This window comes from Trifolium pratense, linkage group LG7 (assembly GCF_020283565.1).
Source record: "Trifolium pratense cultivar HEN17-A07 linkage group LG7, ARS_RC_1.1, whole genome shotgun sequence".
Lineage (NCBI taxonomy): Eukaryota > Viridiplantae > Streptophyta > Magnoliopsida > Fabales > Fabaceae > Trifolium > Trifolium pratense.
The window spans coordinates 15,169,789-15,189,358 of NC_060065.1; the positions used below are offsets into that span (position 1 = coordinate 15,169,789).

The following is a 19,570-nucleotide window of genomic DNA, read 5'->3' on the forward strand; positions in this document are numbered from 1 at the left end:
TTTGACTACTGCAGAGTGGACTTTCCTTATTCAGCTAACAAAACTGAAAACCCACGTTCTCAAAAGAGAACAGACAAACTGAGAGTAGCTGAACTGATCAGGCTTGAAGGGTCCTTTTCTTCATTGGTAGAAGAGTTGACTGGTGAAGGGAATCTTCACAGCTTTCAAAGAGATCTTCAGAGGTTGATGAAGCTTGTAGACAGACAGGAAGTTCTGAAGTCTTCATCCTCTGAACGTTGTAACTTCTGAAGTCCAACATCTTCTGAGTGCTTGTGAACTTCTGAATTCACATCCTCTGAACTTTACTCAGAGCTTATCTGATGTTTGTATCTGCGCACTTAAAATAAATTTTTAGTCCTTCCAATTGTTTATTAATACTTTGTTATCATCAAAACCTTTATAGATTTAGGGGCAACCATTTTTAAATCAATTTTGTTCCAACAGATGAGTCCAGGAGATTGTATCAGTACCACCAACTCTTGGACTGATAGCAGCTAGAATGATCTTGAACAGCACTCTGCAGACATCGGTCAAACCCTTGACTTTACCCTTCAGTTTCAGATCTGTACAAATCAGAGCCAGAAGTTCATCTCTGTACCTTGTGTCCTTCTCAAAAACATCCAGCACCAAACCAGAGTTATCCAAACCCAACAAAGCATTAAAATAAATAGGCGAGAAAGCCAGATTCATACCACAGATATTTGACCTAATCTGTTTTCCAGTGAACTCCAATAAACCCATTTCTTTCCTAGATTTACCTTTTAAACTAGGATCCCTTTCAATAGCAGCAAGTTCTTCCTTCTTAGCTTCAGCCTTATCAAACACCTTAGCTTTCATCCAGAATTTCTTCAAGAGATCTGGGTAAATAGGACCATTAAGCATGTTGAAGTACTTATCCCAACCTTGAGTGGAGAAGTACTGTTTCACGTCAAACCCATTAGCCTTCAAACTTTCAAAGTCGATCATCTTCTCAGAGAGAAAGATGAGCTCAGATTCTGGAAACTCCATTTCGTTCCCAACGATTTGAAGGTTTCTAAACATGAACGGAGGGATCTTTGTTGTTGAAGAAGATGAAGAACCGGCCATGATGGAGTTTAGGTAAGGGTAGGAACTAATGAGAGAGAAAGAAAATTTTGTTGAAGGTTTAGAGAGAAAAGAAAGTGTGGGTTGTGAAAGTGAGAAGTGTGCAAGTGTATTGTGTAAGTTTTATTTAAATGCACATAGTTAACACGAAAATAGCAAATTTGGGAAGTTACGCTAATTGACAGAAAGTTGAATACCAAAAATCATCATTAACCACCCACTACCTGACACACGTAGACCACGTGCAGAAATTTACTCGGTAACTGCTATTTTAATGGACAACTGTTCAGCAGCGAATACTAAACGTTTCCCACTTAAATAGTTCATAGCCTCTGAGATATTTAAAATTCTCTATCAGAGTAAAGTACTTCAGAGCTTGTGTTTCAGATGTTCTGAATCATAAGTTCTGATATACATAACCTCTTACACTTTAATTGCCAAAAAAATTTTCATTCAGAGATTGAAAACATGTTCAGATGTTTCTTTATAAAATCAAATCTTTCAACAGGAAAGGCTTTAGTAAATATGTCAGCCCATTGATTTTCAGTATCAACAAACTTAATATCTATAATGCCTCTCTGAACATAATCTCTGATAAAATGGTGTTTTATTTCAATATGTTTGGCTCTAGAGTGTAGGATAGGATTTTTAGATAAATGAATGGCTGCAGTATTATCACAATATAAAGGAATATTGTTACTGCTTACCTGATAATCTTCTAACTGATATTTTAACCAGAGTAGTTGTGTGCAACACTTAGCTGCTGAAATGTATTCTGCTTCTGCTGTAGACAAAGCTATAGTAGTTTGTCTCTTACTAGCCCAGGAGATAAGGTTTTCACCAACAAATTGACAATTGCCACTTGTGGATTTTCTTTCAATTTTATCTCCAGCATAGTCAGCATCACAGAATCCATTTAGCACATAATCATTGGATTTCTTATAGAGAAGTCCAAGATTAGTTGTTCCTTTCAGATACCTAAAGATTCTCTTTACAGCAGTAAGATGAGATTCTCTGGGATCTGACTGGAATCTTGCACATAAGCAAACACTGAATAAAATATCTGGTCTAGAGGCTGTCAGATAGAGTAAGGAACCAATCATACCTCTGTAGACCTTTTGATCTACTTTTCCTTCATCTTCTGACTTGCTCATGTTGGTAGTTGAATGCATAGGAGTGTTCATTATCTTGCAGTCATCTAGGTTGAACTTCTTCAGAAGTTCCTTGGTATATTTTGATTGATGAACATAAGTTCCTTCCTTCTTCTGATTGATTTGAATTCCAAGAAAGAATTTCAATTCTCCCATCATGCTCATTTCAAATTCATCCTGCATTATCTTAGAAAAATTCTTGCACAAGGAAGCATTAGTTGAACCAAAGATAATATCATCAACATAAATTTGAATGATTAAAATGTCTTCTTTGGTTGTTTTTCTAAAGAGTGTGCAGTCAACCTTCCCTTTCTCAAAACCCTTTTTAAGAAGGAAATTACTGAGTCTATCATACCAAGCTCTTGGAGCTTGTTTCAGACCATACAGTGATTTCTTCAATTTAAAAACATGTTCTGGGTTTGAGACATCTTCAAAACCAGGAGGTTGCTTAACATACACTTCTTCAGAAATAAAACCATTTAAGAAGGCCCTCTTAACATCCATTTGATACAAAGTTATTCCATGATTAACAGCATAAGATAGAAGTAACCTGATTGCTTCAAGTCTAGCAACTGGTGCAAAGGTTTCAGTATAGTCAATCCCCTCTTGCTGACTATAACCTTGTGCAACCAATCTAGCCTTGTTTCTTACCACTTCACCTTGTTCATTCAACTTGTTTATGAATACCCATTTTGTTCCAATAATGTTCTTGTGTGAAGGTTTGGGCACTAGAGTCCATACATCATTCCTTTGAAATTGATTCAGCTCTTCTTGCATTGCTACAATCCAAGCATCATCTTTTAGAGCTTCATCAATCTTTGAAGGTTCCATCATTGAGATAAGACCAACTAAAGATTCCTCATTTCTCAGTTGAGATCTTGTCTTCATTGGACTATCCTTGTTGCCTAAGATCAGTTCCTCTGGATGTGATGATTTGTATTTGAAGGTATTTCTTGGGGGCTCATCATCTTCAGACTCATCAACATCAGGTTCAGCAGTTGCTTCAGTTCTTTGTTGTTCAGAGTCTGTAGGAACTGTTATGTTCAGAGGTTCTTCAGAGAATGGATGTTCTGAGTAGTTTGGAATATCTGAATACTGATCCTCTGATACCTGAAATCTAGACAAACCTTCCACAAGCTCTGACACTTGGTCAGGCTCTTTGTCATCAAATTTGACATGCATAGTTTCTTCCACAGTATGTGTTTCAGAAATATACAGTCTGTATGCTTTTGAGCGTTCAGAATATCCTATAAAGATACCCTTATAACCTCTAGCATCAAATTTCTTTAGATGGACTTTGTTGTTTAAGATATAACAAGTACATCCAAACTGATGAAAATAAGAAATGTCAGGCTTTCTTCCTTTGAACAATTCGTAAGCAGTTTTGTTCAATTTAGATCTGATATAGATTCTATTTTGAACATAACATGCTGTGTTTACAGCTTCTGCCCATAAAAATTTTGCTACATTAGTTTCATGCATCATGGTTCTGGCCATTTCTTGCAGAGTTCTATTCTTCCTTTCTACAACCCCATTTTGTTGAGGAGTTCTAGGAGAAGAGAATTCATGCAAGATGCCATATTTTTCACAAAAGTTTTCAAAAGGTTCATTTTCAAATTCTCCACCATGATCACTTCTAACTTTTAAAATAGTGTAGCCTTTTTCATTTTGAATTTGTTTGCAGAAGATGCTAAACTCATCATAAGCTTCATCTTTTGTTCTTAGGAATTTTACCCAAGTCCATCTACTGTAATCATCAACAATTACTAATCCATACTTCTTTCCATTGATAGAGGCAGTGTGAACTGGCCCAAAAAGATCAATGTGAAGAAGTTCCAATGGTCTTGAGGTAGAAACAATGTTCTTAGGTTTAAAAGATGATTTTGTAATCTTTCCTTTTTGACATGAACCACAAAGTGTGTTTGAGTGATATTTAATTTTAGGTAAACCTCTGACAAGGTCAAGCTTGCTAAGCTTGGAGATTAACCTCCAGTTAGCATGGCCTAACCTCTTATGCCAGATCCATTTTTCTTCACTCAAGGTCAAAAGACACATCACTTTTTGTTCATTCAAATCAGAAAGATTAATTTTATAAACATTGTTCTTTCTCAGACCTTTGAATATAATGGAGTTATCAGATTGTTTAGATACAGTACATGATTCCTTATTAAAGACAACTACATAACCATTGTCGCAAAATTGACTTATGCTCAATAAGTTATGTTTGAGTCCATCTACTAACCAAACATCATTAATAGATAGGGAAGAATTACCTACTGTACCTGTACCTATTATCTTTCCTTTTTGATTACCTCCAAAGCCAACAGATCCTCCTTCTTTCATAGTCAGCTTAGAAAATAGTTGTTTGTCACCAGTCATATGCCTTGAACATCCACTATCCAGATACCATGAATGATTCATGATACTTCTTTGAGTGGCAGGCTGTATGAGAAACAACTTTAATCATTGCGATAGAACTCTTCATCACAGTTAATGATAAAGTCATCCCAGTATTCTTCCTCTTCATTTTTCAAGTTCTGATTGTTAACTTGAGAACTTGTCAGCCATTTGTCTAGGACATAAGCCCTTCTTCCTTTGCATAGGACTTGTTTCCATACTCTAGGTAGGACATATCCTTTCCTAGTTGGTAAATCTGAATGATACATTATTTCAGCTTTTGGTACCCATCTTCTGGGTCCACGCTTGTTAGTCCACAAATGCTTATTATGTTGTCTAGTGTTAGAGAAAGATCTTGGTTTGGAATAATAACCTTTTTGAAACCTTTTCTTTTGAAATCTGTTATTATTCCAGGATTTGGATTGTTTATGATTCCAGGGTTTGTATTTATTACCAATCCCATGTTCTGATTGATTATATTTACTGACTCTAGAATCATAAATAATCTGAGTCCTGTACTTCATCTGAGATTTGGAGTTTGAATTTTTTCTTTTAAAAACTTCTGATCTTTTAGATTGACTAGCTTCAGGTACTGAAGTTCCTTTGGATCCAGAATTTGAAGTCTCAGATGTTGAAGCTTTCAGAACATCTGAACTAATGTTCTCAAGTTCTGAACAACTTCTATCTTCTGAACTTTTCTTTCCAGATCCTGAGGCACTTGGTTACTCTGAGCTGTCAGCTTCTAAATCACTCAGATCATCATTGTCATTTTCAACAATACCAGAATTCTTTCTCTCTTTACTTGGTGGAACAACATAATAAACCCAAGATTTTCCAACCTTTTTGGCAAAGGTCTTCAGCTTTGAATATGTTCTACCATATTCATAGCCAAATCCTTCTCCTCTATGTCTCAAAACATTATAAATTCTATTAGCAGCTTTGCTCTTCCCAAGGTTGAGATGCACAAACTGTTGAAGAGCTATTTCCTGCTCATCAATAGGTTTGTGGCAAACAGCACAACCCTTTTCAAAGTCATTTACCCTATTCAGAGTTTCTTGATACAGACCTTGAAAATGTTCTGCTTGTTCAGTCAGAGTGTTAAGCTTTTCTTGTAAAACTTTTTGTTTACTTAACACTCTGAGATGTTTCTCAATGACCTTGTTAAGTGCAGTTATAAGTTGAGATTTAGAACAGTCAGAAAATACCTCATCAGTTACTTCTGAATCTGATTCTGATTCATCCTCTGAGTCTGCATCTGAGTCAGTTGAAGCCATCAGGGCTAGATTTGCCTCTTCTTCTTCCTCAACTTCTTCCTCAGATGATAGCTCTTCAAAAGTAGCCATCAGACTCTTTTTCAATTTACTCTTGAATTGTTGCTTCTTTGAGCTGTATCTTTTGTTTTTGTCTTTGGCAGACATTTCTGGACAGTCAGCAATAAAGTGTCCTGGCTTCTTACAGTTGAAGCAGTTCTTCTGATCATCCTTTTTGCTGACAAAATTTCTGGAGCTGTTGCCTCTGAAGTTTCTTTTGTTAAATCTGTTCCATTGCTGAAACTTAGTGAATAAAGCAAACTCATCTTCACCCATTTCCTCCTCTTGACCATCTGCAGAAGATTCCTCTTCAATGTCAAGAAGCTGAGTCTTAAGAGCTTTAGAAGGAGTCCTAGTTGACTGTAAAGCCACAGACTTGGACTTCTTCTTAGCTTCTGAATCAGCATTCAGAACCATCTCATGGCTTCTGAGATTGCTTATCAGAGCCTCAAGACTCAGAGTCTTGAGATTTTGAGCTTCCTCTATTGCAGTGACCTTAGGTCTCCAAGCAATAGGAAGACTTCTCAGAATCTTCTGAACATGGTCATAGGTGGAATAACTTCTCTTAAGAGCTTTAAGACCAGATACAAGGATTTGAAACCTTGTAAACATAGTCTCAATGTTTTCATCTTGTTGCATAGTGAATAGTTCATATTGCCTTATCAAGAGACTAGCCTTAGCCTCTTGAACCTTTTCATTACCATCATAGGTAGCACACATAGAATCAAAGATAGATTTAGCAGTAGACTTGTCTTCTATTCTGACATAATCCTCATGTCTAATAGCACCAACAACAATGTCCTTTACTCTATGATGCTTAGTGTAGGTTTTTAAGTTAGCTGGTGTGAGTAACTTTCTATGCTCAATGGACAATCTTCCATGTTCATTTAAGTTTTCAAAAGTTACTCCCAGCTCAACCAAATCCCACAACTCATGATCAATAGCAGTAATATTGCTATACAGTCTTTCCTTCCACCACTCAAATAATGATGCATCACCATTGAATATAGGGGCTTTCCTGTTGCCACTATGTTCATGTGATTCATTACTTAAGTAGTCAAAACCAAAAGCATTTCTAGGACCACCACCAGCACCACTGGCATCACTGGGTTCACCAGTTGTTCTAGTACTACTATCGTCTCCTCCAGACATAGTGTTCTCACAAGATCTTTATTGTCTCACTGTTAAGTGAAAGTAACAGACCAGAGCTCTAGATACCAATTGAAGGTGTGAAAACACAAGAAGGGGGGGTTGAATTGTGTTTTAGTCAAGTTTAAAACTTTTTCAAGTTCTTAACTTAACTACAACAGCAGCGGATAAATAACACAATAAAACAAGTTAAGAGAGAGAGAGAGAGATCACACAAGCAATTTATACTGGTTCCTCTCACAAAACGAGAGTAGTCCAGTCCTCTTGCACTTCCAAGGGATTTCACTATAATCACACAAGATTACAACTGCTCAAGCACACAAGCAAGAGACTTCTCAACAATGCTCAAGCACACAAGCTTAAGACTTCACACTTAAGCACACAAGCTTAAGTTATCTCAAGTACTAGATATAGTAAAGTAATGGAAAGTATACAATAGCTCTTAGACCGAACCTAGAAGAACAAATACTAAATATTTGAACTAAAAGTGCAACAACACAGTTCAGAGGTTCAGAGCTTTGTATGAGGAATTCAGAGTTTGTTCGTGCGTATATCAATCCTTGATCAATAATTCTATAGTATACAACTGATTCCTTTAGTATATATACGACTAGAAAAGAGTCGTTGCAAAGATGACCGTTGAAGTAGATAACCTTTTGTCTTTAAGCAGCCTGTCTTGATGCAGTTTGGTTGTATCCGAAACTAAGTAAGAGTTTCAGGTACTTTGACTACTGCAGAGAAGACTTTCCTTATTCAGCTAACACAACTGATGACCCACGTTCTCAAAAGAGAACAGACAGAAAGAGATTAGCTGTTCTGATCAGGCTTGAAAGGTCCTTTTCTTCATTGGTAGAAGAGTTGACTTGCAAAAGAGAATCTTTACAAACTTCAAGAAGATCACCAGAGTTTGATGAAGCTAAGACCTTAAGAGGTTCTGAAGACTCCATCGTCTGAAGAGTACAACTTCTGAGTCTCACGATCTTCTGAGCGCTTACGAACATCTGAAGTCCTTATCTTCTGATCATTAATCAGAGCTTAATTGAATCTAAGTCCTGCACACTTAAATTAAATTTTTAGTCCTTCCAATTGTTTATTAATACTTTGTTATCATCAAAACCTTAATAGATTTAGGGGCAAACATTTTTAAATCAATTTTGTTCCAACAATAGTGTGATTCTCCTAAATTATTTGTATTTCAGATATGGGGAGTCAGTGTGATATAACCGGGGAGTTGAATATGATAGTTGGTTAACTAGTTTAAATTGTTCCAAACACATAAAAATGTTTCATTCACTGTAGTTCTTTTTTAGTTTTTAACTATATCAACTGCAAAAAGCCAGAAGAGTGCCCCATTCCAAAGTACAAACGTGATCAAATAGTGAGATTCTCCTAAATTATTTGTATTTCAGATATGGAGAGTCACGTGCATTTTAACAATGGAGTTGAGGAAGACAATTGGTTAAGTCGACTAAACTCTTCCATACTAGGAAAAATCATTCACGTTTAATGGAATAAACACACTTGTGGTTAGGTAATAGAGGGATTCAAAATACATATAATATCAATAACTAAAAAAAAGTACAAATATTAATGAAGAATACAAACACTTATGAAATTTTAGAAGACATGTCACTCCACACCCGGACATTTGTGATTAATTACACTATTCTTCATCAGAATTTGATAAGTATTCATCTGTGCATAAGATGACTTCTTCTTCTACCGCAGATAGAAACGTTCTATTTGCGTGTAAAAAAACAGTGCACATTTTTAACATACCGTATCGCGCCCTTCTTAATGCCATAATGTTGTTCTCTATTCTGATACGAAGCAATGCTCTCTCCATATTATCAAACTCATTTAGATATGACTGAAGATCAATTGACTCTTGTGATCGAAATCGCCATTCCTTCCTAATTGCTTTCTTTTCTAGTGGTCTATTTTTTTGCTCTTCATAGCTCCAATCTAAATCAACCAACAAGTATCTATAATCTCCCATTTTTGTGAACAATCTCAGCCTTCAATATTTAATGAGATTAAAGTAGATTACAAGTTATATGGCACAGTGTTTATATAGAATAGAAAAGGTACTTAATGTTTAAATGACAGTATAATTGTGACATTCTTTGAAATTTTAGCAACTGTAAAAAGTCAGAAGACTGCCCCATTGACAGTAAAACGTGATCAAATAGTAGGATTCTCTTAAATATTTGTATTACATATGTGGGGAGGGAGGTTAAAATAAGTGGAGAGTTGCACAATAACTCGGGTTAACCCTTGTAACTTTTGACAAACACTAAAAAATATTTCGTTCACCATTAATTTTACGTTTTTCTTTAACTCTAGCAACTGTAAAAAGCCATAAGACTGCCCCATTCTCAGTAAAACGTGATCAAATAGTAAGATTCTCTTGAATATTTGTATTACATATGTGGGGAGTCGGGTTAAAATAAGTGGAGAGTTGCACAATAACACGGGTTAACCCTTGAAAATTTTGACAAACACTAAAAAATGTTTCATCACCATTAATTTTATGTTTTTCTTTAACTCTAGCAATTGTAAAAAGCCAGAATACTGCCCCATTCTCAGTAAAACGTGATCAAATAGTAAGATTCTCTTGAATATTTGTATTACATATGTGGGGAGTCGGGTTAAAATAAGTGGAGAGTTGCACAATAACCCGGGTTAACCCTCGTAACTTTTGACAAACACTAAAAAATGTTTCATTCACCATTAATTTTATGTTTTTCTTTAACTCTAGCAACTGTAAAAAGCCAGAATATTGCCCCATTCTCAGTAAAACGTGATCAAATAGTAAGATTCTCTTGAATATTTGTATTACATATGTGGGGAGTCGGGTTAAAATAAGTGGAGAGTTGCACAATAATGCGGGTTAACCCTTGAAAATTTTGGCAAACACTAAAAAATGTTTCATTCACTCTGTAACTCAAAAGTGTGTCATTCACTCCTATATATAATACTTGTGTGTTTGAAGCTATGTCAATCATAACATCAACCAAATCATATTTTCCGAAAAAATACTTCCAACAACTCATAATGTATGATGCGAATAATCCAGAGCAACAAATATTGGGAGTTTAACTTTCTTTCAAAGCGTAAGGGAACAAAGTACACTCCTAAACAAATGTTGGAGTCTATGGGTCGTGTGTGGGCATTAGAGCGAGATATGTTTCACTACTCATTGTGTCCTCGGGACCGATACTCACTCGCAAATATGAATGAATATGGTAGAGAATGGGATTACCGCATGGAAGAGTCTAGACAGCTCAGACAAAGTATAAGTTACCGCCTCCTAAAAAAGCCAACAAAACGATCATTACAAGTTCCAAGAGACACTGATGAATCGCTCGAGATGGCCATTAAAATAGTGCGGCATGAGAATAACCAGATGCAAATTCGAATCAACAAATAAGAGGCTTCATCTGTGTTGAATTCGCGTGGTACGCCTCTCCGTCAATATATCACATATGGGGTCTTAACCGATGACGAATAATTTAATTTAATAAATTTCTAGATGGTTTTTCGTGGGAGTTGCACTTATTGTATTTTGGTTTTTATGTGTTTGTGCTCTATGCATTTTTGTGAACTTTTGTGTTATTTTGTTCCTTATGCTTGCCTTAGTACTCCTTTGGTTTTGTTCCTTTTGCTTACTGTAGTATTCATATGTGATGGAGGACTAATTTCATTTGTTGCTTAAAACACATAAATTAACTTTGTATTTTAAGTAGCTAAAATTGTATTGATGATAAATCACCAAGTACAAGATGTACTAAAGATGATCACCAAACTACACTTTGAATAATTAACCAACATAACTAGATACTTTGCACGGTCTGAAACAAATATTTAATTATCAATGACGTTAACAAATATGGTACTTTACAAGGCCATACAAAAGTTAATCAAATAGAATATTATAATAAACACATGTATAGTGTGATCACACCTCTTCTCTCTTTAACTTCCTCTTTTTTGGTTTCACCCACGGTGTCCGTGTGACCGCACTATCCATACGCTTCCTTGGCTTTTCTTTAAGTCGAGTGTAGAGGTTTGATGCTTCGCCATCTTCATATGTATGTGATAAACTTACTACCTCTCTTTCAATGACGAAGTCAACATCCTCCATGCTTACATCACATGGAGTTCTCAAATCAAATGGAGTTCTCAATAGATTCATTTCTCGCAATTGTACTTCAAGTTGTGATATACTTGCCTCAATCTCTTGGTCTTCAGCAATTAACAACCGGGTATTATTCATTGTAGTGAAATATCCGTTGGTACCCAAAATGAAGCTTCTCGCACTGCTGCATATTCGAGCTCTTCGTTAGTGGCACACAAGTCTTCAATAGCCTATTTTAGAATATGTTAACGCAAATGATTTTATTAGAACAAGTCAATGTACCAAGGTGAAATTAAAACTACCAGCCAAAAAAACAAGGGGGGCAGAAACATTATTAGGACTAGTTGCATTGGCAAGAGATATTGATTGAACATTACCCGATTGTTGTCAAGCAAATGTGCTATATCTTTATCATTGATCGAACTATCATACATCTTGAACATTCTTGGAAACATCATTGGAAAGTTTGTACTTGTTCTTTGCTGCACCAAGACGTGTTCTAAAGCCCACACCTATATAGGTAAATCCACCAAAAGTATACAAATTAAATTCAATTGACCAAAAGTAACTCAATTCAAATTCAGACAAATTATGGTTGATGAAAAGATATACCTGCAAAACAACATCGCATCCTCTATATTGTGCAATATTTGTTCATTTCCTCATCTTTTGTGCTCCTTCGTTTAAGCTTTTTGAAAGAGTCTCATTTACAACTAAACCCCAATTGTACTTCCCAATTGAATCCAAGTCGTCCAAATATTTAAAGTAACAAGTTTGTACATTTTGTACATTGGGGGATGAAGTGGGGAGTAAAACTCTTCCAAACCAAGGAGTATGTACAATCGACAAAAATCCTCGACATCTTCATCTCTTGGAAGTTTGTCAAGTTTATCACATATGCTTTGTTTGCTAATCACCCTCCCATCAAACAATTTATTTGAACAAGACTCTGTATATTCTATTAAGTCCAATTTCTGACCTAGTATCCTTAGTCCTAATGCATAACATACACCTAAGGGCGTAAAACGTATCGCCCACCCTCTATAACAAAGTCCCCATGCATAGTATTCCATCTTTTTACTAATTCTCCAAGTAGTATGCCAAAAATGTTAAATTTTTTTGGCAACCACATTAACCATTTAAATGGTGTTGCCTCAATTCTAGACTTTTGAGCTTGTGTCAACTTCATATTAATTTTGTAAATTAGACTTGACTTACACTCGTGTCTGACACGCACCTACAATTATATGCAACAACAATAAAAAAAAAGTCATTTGGATAATAACGATGATTTCTGTAATTTTAATACTAACTAACAATATATCACCTCTGTTCCTGCATTTGAATTCATCTTTTTTTTTATCAACAGTATTAACACCATGCCACAATGAAAACCGAAACATTTCAAATTAATTTTTATGTTTAAAATCACTTTTTCTCCACCCCGCAAAAAAAAAAATATTGATAAGCTATTAAAAATGTCAAATCTTTTTCTTTCTTTTTATAAATGAAACAAAGCACATGAGTAACAAACTATTTTCAAGTAGAATTGGATCATGATTAATGCAGGTCCTAGCAAATTAGTATTCATTATAGTGAACAAAATTAGTATTCATTTTTCACCATTGTCGGATTTGTCTTCAATGTACATGGAACATTTGAGACTGAATACCCCTCTCTTGAGCATGATAGCATCAAGTAGCATAATTCTCCATTATCCCCTTTTCTTGATGTTATAATCTTCCACCCAAACCCCTTTCTCAAAGCATACCCTCCATAAAAAGATTTAACGTCGTCCGTGGAAGAAAAACACATATATTTTGCAGGCTCCCAAGATGTGTCATCATCTTGAAACTTGTCAACTTCAATAAATTCATGACCACTACTACCACAATCCCCCGTCTTATTAGAACTGTCCATGAAATTTTTATTTTGGGTGCAAGTGTCACCACAAAACTGCATAAAAGAACACAATTAAATCAATCGTATCATAAGTTGCAAAAATAAAGTATTACAAGCAACATAACTTATGTTAACCTTCCAATTTTTGACAAAACTTTTAAATTAACCAAATATTTCAACCAACTACCCAAAAATTAACACGTGACTACCCACATTTTTTCCCTGTGTTTATCATGTTATTTTTCTCAATTGATCATAACATTACATTACAACACATAATTCCACAACTTAAACTAATAACATGATTTCAATTTTGGCTAAGGGTCTGTTTGGTAAAAATAAGCTATAAGCTAGCTGATAGCTGAAAAGCTAGCTTATAGCTGATAGCTGAAAAGCTAACTTATTGAAATTAAAGTGTTTGGTAAAATTAGCTTTTAAAGTGGTTATTAAATATAAAATTACATAATTGATAGTAGGTAGGTTTTTTTAGAGTGGGTAGTTATTAAATTAAAGGGTAAAAATGGAATAAAGTGTAAAAAGCTATAAGCTATAAGCTTAAACGCTACTTGAAATAGCATCTGAAAAAAAGCTATAAGCTAGTATAAAAAGCTTGTTACCAAACACCTCTAATTTTTTGAAACAAGCTTATAAGCTCATATAATAAGCTATAAGCTAGCTTATTTGTGTTACCAAACACACCATAAATAGAAACATAAGAGGGGCATATTCATGATTTCACCACCCAAAACTTGTGTCACTTTTCAATTTTTGACAGAAACTTCTACATTAACCAAGTGTTTCAATCAACTGCCCACATTTTAACACATGACTACTGTTTATTTTGTCTTGCTGTGATTATCATGTTATTTTTTTTTCAACTCATAACATTACAACAAACATAATTCCACAACTTAAACTACTATTAATATGATTTCAGTTTTGTCTAAGTCTAGAATCATGAGATTAAGTTGAGAAAATCAATATTAAACATATTCACGAATCAGAATCGCCAATTTATACCCTAAATCATGCATATCAAATAACCATAAGTAAAAGGGAAATTAAAATCAGAATCTTTTGAAGAATAAGGAGAAGAGCAGAATCAAAAGGAACAATGAACTAACCTTGAATCAGGTGAATGCGTTCAATGTAGTAACATTTCTAATTTCGTCGAAGAGAGGGGACAAATGTGTTAGGGTTTTGTCGCAGTGAGGGAGAAGGAATTTTGCAAAGAGGGAGAAGCTTGAGCTGAGATGGAGATGGCGATGATGGAGCGACTTGCGCAGTGTGAGAAGTGAGAACGGTGAGGTTTCTCTTCGCGTTGGTTTGACGGTGTGGAAGTGAGAAGAAAAAAAAAATATAAAATCTGAAAGCAGTTCACAGGTGTAGGAGGATTCTTAATTAGCAAATTGGCCATTATACCCTTTTGTGTTGTATATTTGTTTGGTCTTTTGTATCTATATAACATTTCTATTTTTATTATTTAGTCTCGATTACTATGACACATAACATTACACAAAAATTCAATTTTTTATTTGTTAAAAAAAAATCAATTTTTTAAAGATTTCAATACCAATGGTATATGAACATATATTTCAAACACATACAAAAAGTTTTTATTTTTTATTTTTTATATATCTATACGAAAAGATTTCAAACACATATATACAATACAAAACACATACATTACCGTTACTTTATAATCATAATAATACTTTTTTTTTTTTTTAATTTTCTTTGATAGATGTTTTGTAACACAGCTTACACTCAAAAATATAAATGACAGTAATAATATTCTAAAAAACAAAAGCGAGGTGTTGTTAAATTAATTGAGCTAATAATTTATGTGAAAAGAAATTGAGCTAATAATTAAAGAGTTAGAAATAAATCTGAAATTCAGATTAAATCTTGACAGTGTGTAAAAACTACTAACTAATAATTTTTGATAAATTCAGATTAAATCTTTAATTGAGCTAATAATTAAAGAGTCAAAAAAAATAATTTTTGATAAAAAAAATTAAGCTTGAATGCAGTTTTGCCCCTCCTATTTTGATTAAATCGGACTTTTACCCCTTCTGTTTTAAAACATGGACTTTTACCCCATGTTTTATAATTTTTTGGATTTTGCCCCCTATAAAATTCTACTTTCGAGTCGCAACTTCAAAGCTTCACACACAACATAATTTGGATCAATAATTCACCAAACGGATATCGAAATGACCGTAATCGAGTTATCTTTCCACAGAATCAAACCCCACTAAATTTAGAGTTACAAAAAGAGATTAATTACCGCCTTAGTGAAGGTATGTCCCCCAAAGTTATGCACAAAATCTGCTTTCGAGTCACAACTTCAAAGCTTCGCACACAACTCAATTTGAATCAATAATGTACCAAACGGATACCGAAATGACCATAATCGAGTTAGCTTTCTACAGAATCAAACCCCACTAAATTTGGAGTTACAAAGATAGATTAATTACTAATTTTGCAGAAATCTACTTATGACCTTCAAATTCAACATCATCTACCAAACACATCGTAACTCCAAATTCGACGAAATTTAAATGACAACAAGGGTAATTTCGTTAGCTTTCCGGACATGTAAATACTATTGAAAAATGAGCTACAGGGTGAGAGACATGACAAAAATACCAGTAGTAGTTCCATACAATAATTGATTTGGACAGACCTTCACTAAAATGATAATTAATCTCTTTCTGTAACTCCAGATTTAGTGGAGTTTGATTCTGTGGAAAACTAACTCGATTACAGTCATTTCGGTACCAGTTTGGTGAATTATGGATCCAAATGAAATTCTGTGCGAGGTTTTGAAGTTGTGACTCGAAAGCAGATTTTGTGCAAAATTTTGGGGGACATACCTTCACTAAAACGGTAATTAATCTCTCTTTGTAACTCCAAATTTAGTGAGGTTTGATTATGTGGAAAGATAACTCGATTACGGTCATTTCGGTATATGTTTGGTGAATTATTGATCCAAATTGAGTTGTGTGCGACGCTTTGAAGTTGTGACTCGAAAGCAGAATTTTAGGAGGGCAAAATCCAAAAATTTATAAAACGTGTTTTAAAATAAGGGTTAAAATTCCGATTTAATCAAAACAGGGGGTAAAACTGCATTTAAGCAAAAAAATAAAAACTAAAAGAAGTGACAGAAACGTCTCCCTCTCTGCCCTATTCGCCACCGTCTCTGAAACGTGACAGCCACCGGCGAAGCTTTCTCCCTCTCTGAAACGCGCCGGCGACCGGTAAGCTTTGTCCCCCCTCTTCACACTCTGTCTCTGTCTTTGGCCAGCTGTTGTTCACTTGTTTGATCTGTCTTGAAAGCTTAGGTTTTTTTTTTTTTTTTGGAGATTGTTTTGTTGATTGAATGAGTGATTGCACATCGTTGATTTTGTTCCTATTGAAATTGAGTGATTTTGTTATGTTCTTGTTCCGGTTTTGAGTCTGTTGGCATTTCTTGTGCTTTGGATTGAGAGGTAGGAGTATTATATATCAACTTTGTGCTTATTACCACTCAAATTTTTTAAATTTATACTATATTATATATAGTTTTTCTTATTGGCCCATTCAAGTTTTTTTTCTTCCTCATTCCGCCATTGTATGTAGAGTAGAAAAATTGATTTTTTTTCAAGAGGAAAAATTGCATTATAGTTTATTTTGGCCATCCAAATTTTGTAGTTAAGTTCCGCCGTTATGTATGAGCTTTTTGTGTAGAAAATGGTAAAATAAAGTTAAATAGTTTCCGAATAAGCTATAAGTTGTTTTTATAGGCTATCTTTGACAACTTATGAAATTAAGCTGAAAACAACTTATAAATGTCATAACTCATAAGCTGTTTTTATAAGTTGTCATTGGTCTCACAAAACTTATGTTAGTAGATAAGCTCAACTAAGCTAGCCCATCCCAATATGATATATCTTACACCTTTTTGTGTCGCTTGCTATTTTATCATCCGTGACTCCTTTTTTTATTGGCTTCAATTTATCTTTGAAATGCAAATAAGTTAACAAAGATGTTATTTTGAACTCAGTGGTAGATAAAATGGAAGAAGAAGACGATTATGATTGAGGAGTATGTGCCTGTGGCCAAGCGCCGTGCCATGGAAGCTCAGAAAATTCTCCAACGAAAAGGGAAGGTCTCTGCTGCGATCAATGATGATTCTGAAAAACTAAGAGTGGTTGAAACTAAGCCCAGTCTTCTTGTCAAGGCATCACAGTTATAAAAAGATCAACCTGAGATCAGTGTCACAGAACAGATTGTTCAACAAGAGAAGGAGATGATTGAGAATTTACCAGATAATAAAACTCTAAAGTCGGTTCGTGAATTAGCTAAGGGGATCACTTATACAGAACCTTTGCCTACGGGGTGGAAACCTCCTTTGCATATATGAAGGATGTCGAAGAAAGATTGCGATTTGATTCAAAAACAGTGGCATATAATAGTTGATGGTGAAGAAATTCCACCCCCGGTTAAGAATTTTAAGGATATGAGGTTTCCGGATCCTATTCTGAAGATGTTGAAAACCAAAGGTATTGTGCAGCCAACACCCATTCAGGTGCAAGGTCTTCCTGTTATCTTATCTGGGAGGGATATGATTGGAATTGCTTTCACTGGTTCTGGTCTTTGTGCTTCCGATGATCATGATGGCAATGCAGGGGGAAATTATGATGCCTATAGTTCCCGGGGAAGGTCCGTTTGGTCTGATTATTTGTCCATCAAGGGAACTTGCTAGGCAAACTTATGAAGTCATTGAACAATTCTTGCTACCTTTGAAGGAAGCTGGATATCCGGAGCTCAGGCCTTTGCTTTGTATCGGGGGGTTCATATAGTTGTTGCCACTCCTGGGAGATTGAAGGATATGTTGGCCAAGAAGAAAATGAATCTTGATAATTGCAGGTATTTAACATTAGACGGGGCTGATCGGTTGGTAGATTTGGGATTTGAAGATGATATAAGAGAAGTTTTTGATCACTTCAAAGCTCAATGGCAGACTCTCTTATTTTCTGCTACCATGCCAACAAAAATTCAGAACTTTGCTAGAAGCGCTTTGGTAAAACCTATTATTGTCAATGTGGGACGTGCAGGAGCTGCAAATCTTGATGTAATTCAGGAGGTAGAGTATGTCAAGCAAGAGACAAAAATAGTTTACCTCCTCGAGTGCCTACAGAAGACCCCGCCCCCTGTTCTGATATTTTGTGAGAATAAGGCTGACGTGGATGACATTCATGAGTATCTTCTCTTGAAAGGAGTAGAAGCCGTGGCTATTCACGGAGGCAAGGATCAGGAAGAGAGAGAGTATGCCATTTCATCTTTTAAGGCTGGAAAGAAAGATGTGTTGGTTGCAACTGATGTTGCATCCAAAGGTTTAGATTTTCCTGATATTCAGCACATGATCAACTATGACATGCCGGCTGAAATAGAAAATTATGTTCATAGGATTGGACGTACCGGAAGATGTGGCAAGACTGGTATAGCGACAACATTTATAAACAAGAACAAAAGTGAGACAACATTGCTTGATTTGAAACATCTTTTGCAAGAAGCAAAGGATCCCCCCAGTTTTGGCTGAGCTTAATGATCCAATGGAAGATAATGACGACATCACAGATATAAGTGGTGTCAAGGGATGTGCATATTGTGGAGGGCTCGGTCATCGTATCGGTGATTGTCCCAAATTAAAACACCAGAAGAGTGTGGCAATTGCAAACAATAGACAGGATTATTTTGGATCCGGGGGTTACAGAGGGGAAATTTGAAAGGTGTTGATCCCTTGTTTACTGATTTTTCTTTCAATGCCACTGGCTTATATCCTCAGATTTAAATTGTATTCCATGAAATCTAATGACCTTCCATCCTGACATATGTACTGCTATTTAGAATATGTACGAGGTTTTCTTTGAACACTGCTGTGCTATGTACATTATATATGCAACCTCTAAATCTATATCATGAAGTTTAATGAATTTCATTATCTGTACCAGTGTGTTTGGTAACAATATGATAGAATTGGCATGTATTATAGATTGTTTGGACTGAATTGTAGATTGATTTTCATATGTATAATTCGTTCATGTTGTAGTCAGGTGATTTGTCTGGACCTGGTGGCTTCTGCTCACAGTTTTTTTTTTTACCAAGAATGTAAATATTTTTATTGCATGTTGTTTCTTAGCAACGGCACGAATCCTCTTTCTCCAATGAAATAAAACTAATGTTGTGCAGTGAATCTGTGGAGTGTATCTACCCAAATTACTTGGCCTAAATTTAATGGTACAACTGTTAAACCCTCTTGCTAGAATGTTTAATGCTGGAATGTGACCATGTGTGCCTTGTAGTGTTGACTTGGATGTACATTTAATGTAAAAGAGAATTGAAGATGTTTTTCTAATGGGTTTCTGTCAGTTTAGAAGTTCAGTTTCCAC

At 35.2% G+C, this 19,570-nt stretch overlaps 1 long non-coding RNA gene and 1 pseudogene across 1 annotated transcript; one reads left to right on the forward strand and one right to left on the reverse strand.

Annotated features, from left to right (window-relative positions):
* Window positions 1–11,384: 11,384 nt before the first annotated feature.
* LOC123896758 lies at window positions 11,385–11,868 on the reverse strand. The gene is made up of 3 exons (XR_006804563.1): window positions 11,844–11,868; window positions 11,609–11,743; window positions 11,385–11,461 (listed from the first exon to the last, which is right to left on the reverse strand). It is a non-coding gene; the product is annotated as an uncharacterized LOC123896758 (long non-coding RNA).
* A 4,427-nt stretch (window positions 11,869–16,295) lies between these two features.
* Window positions 16,296–19,231, forward strand: LOC123896759 (annotated as a pseudogene).
* Window positions 19,232–19,570: the final 339 nt, after the last annotated feature.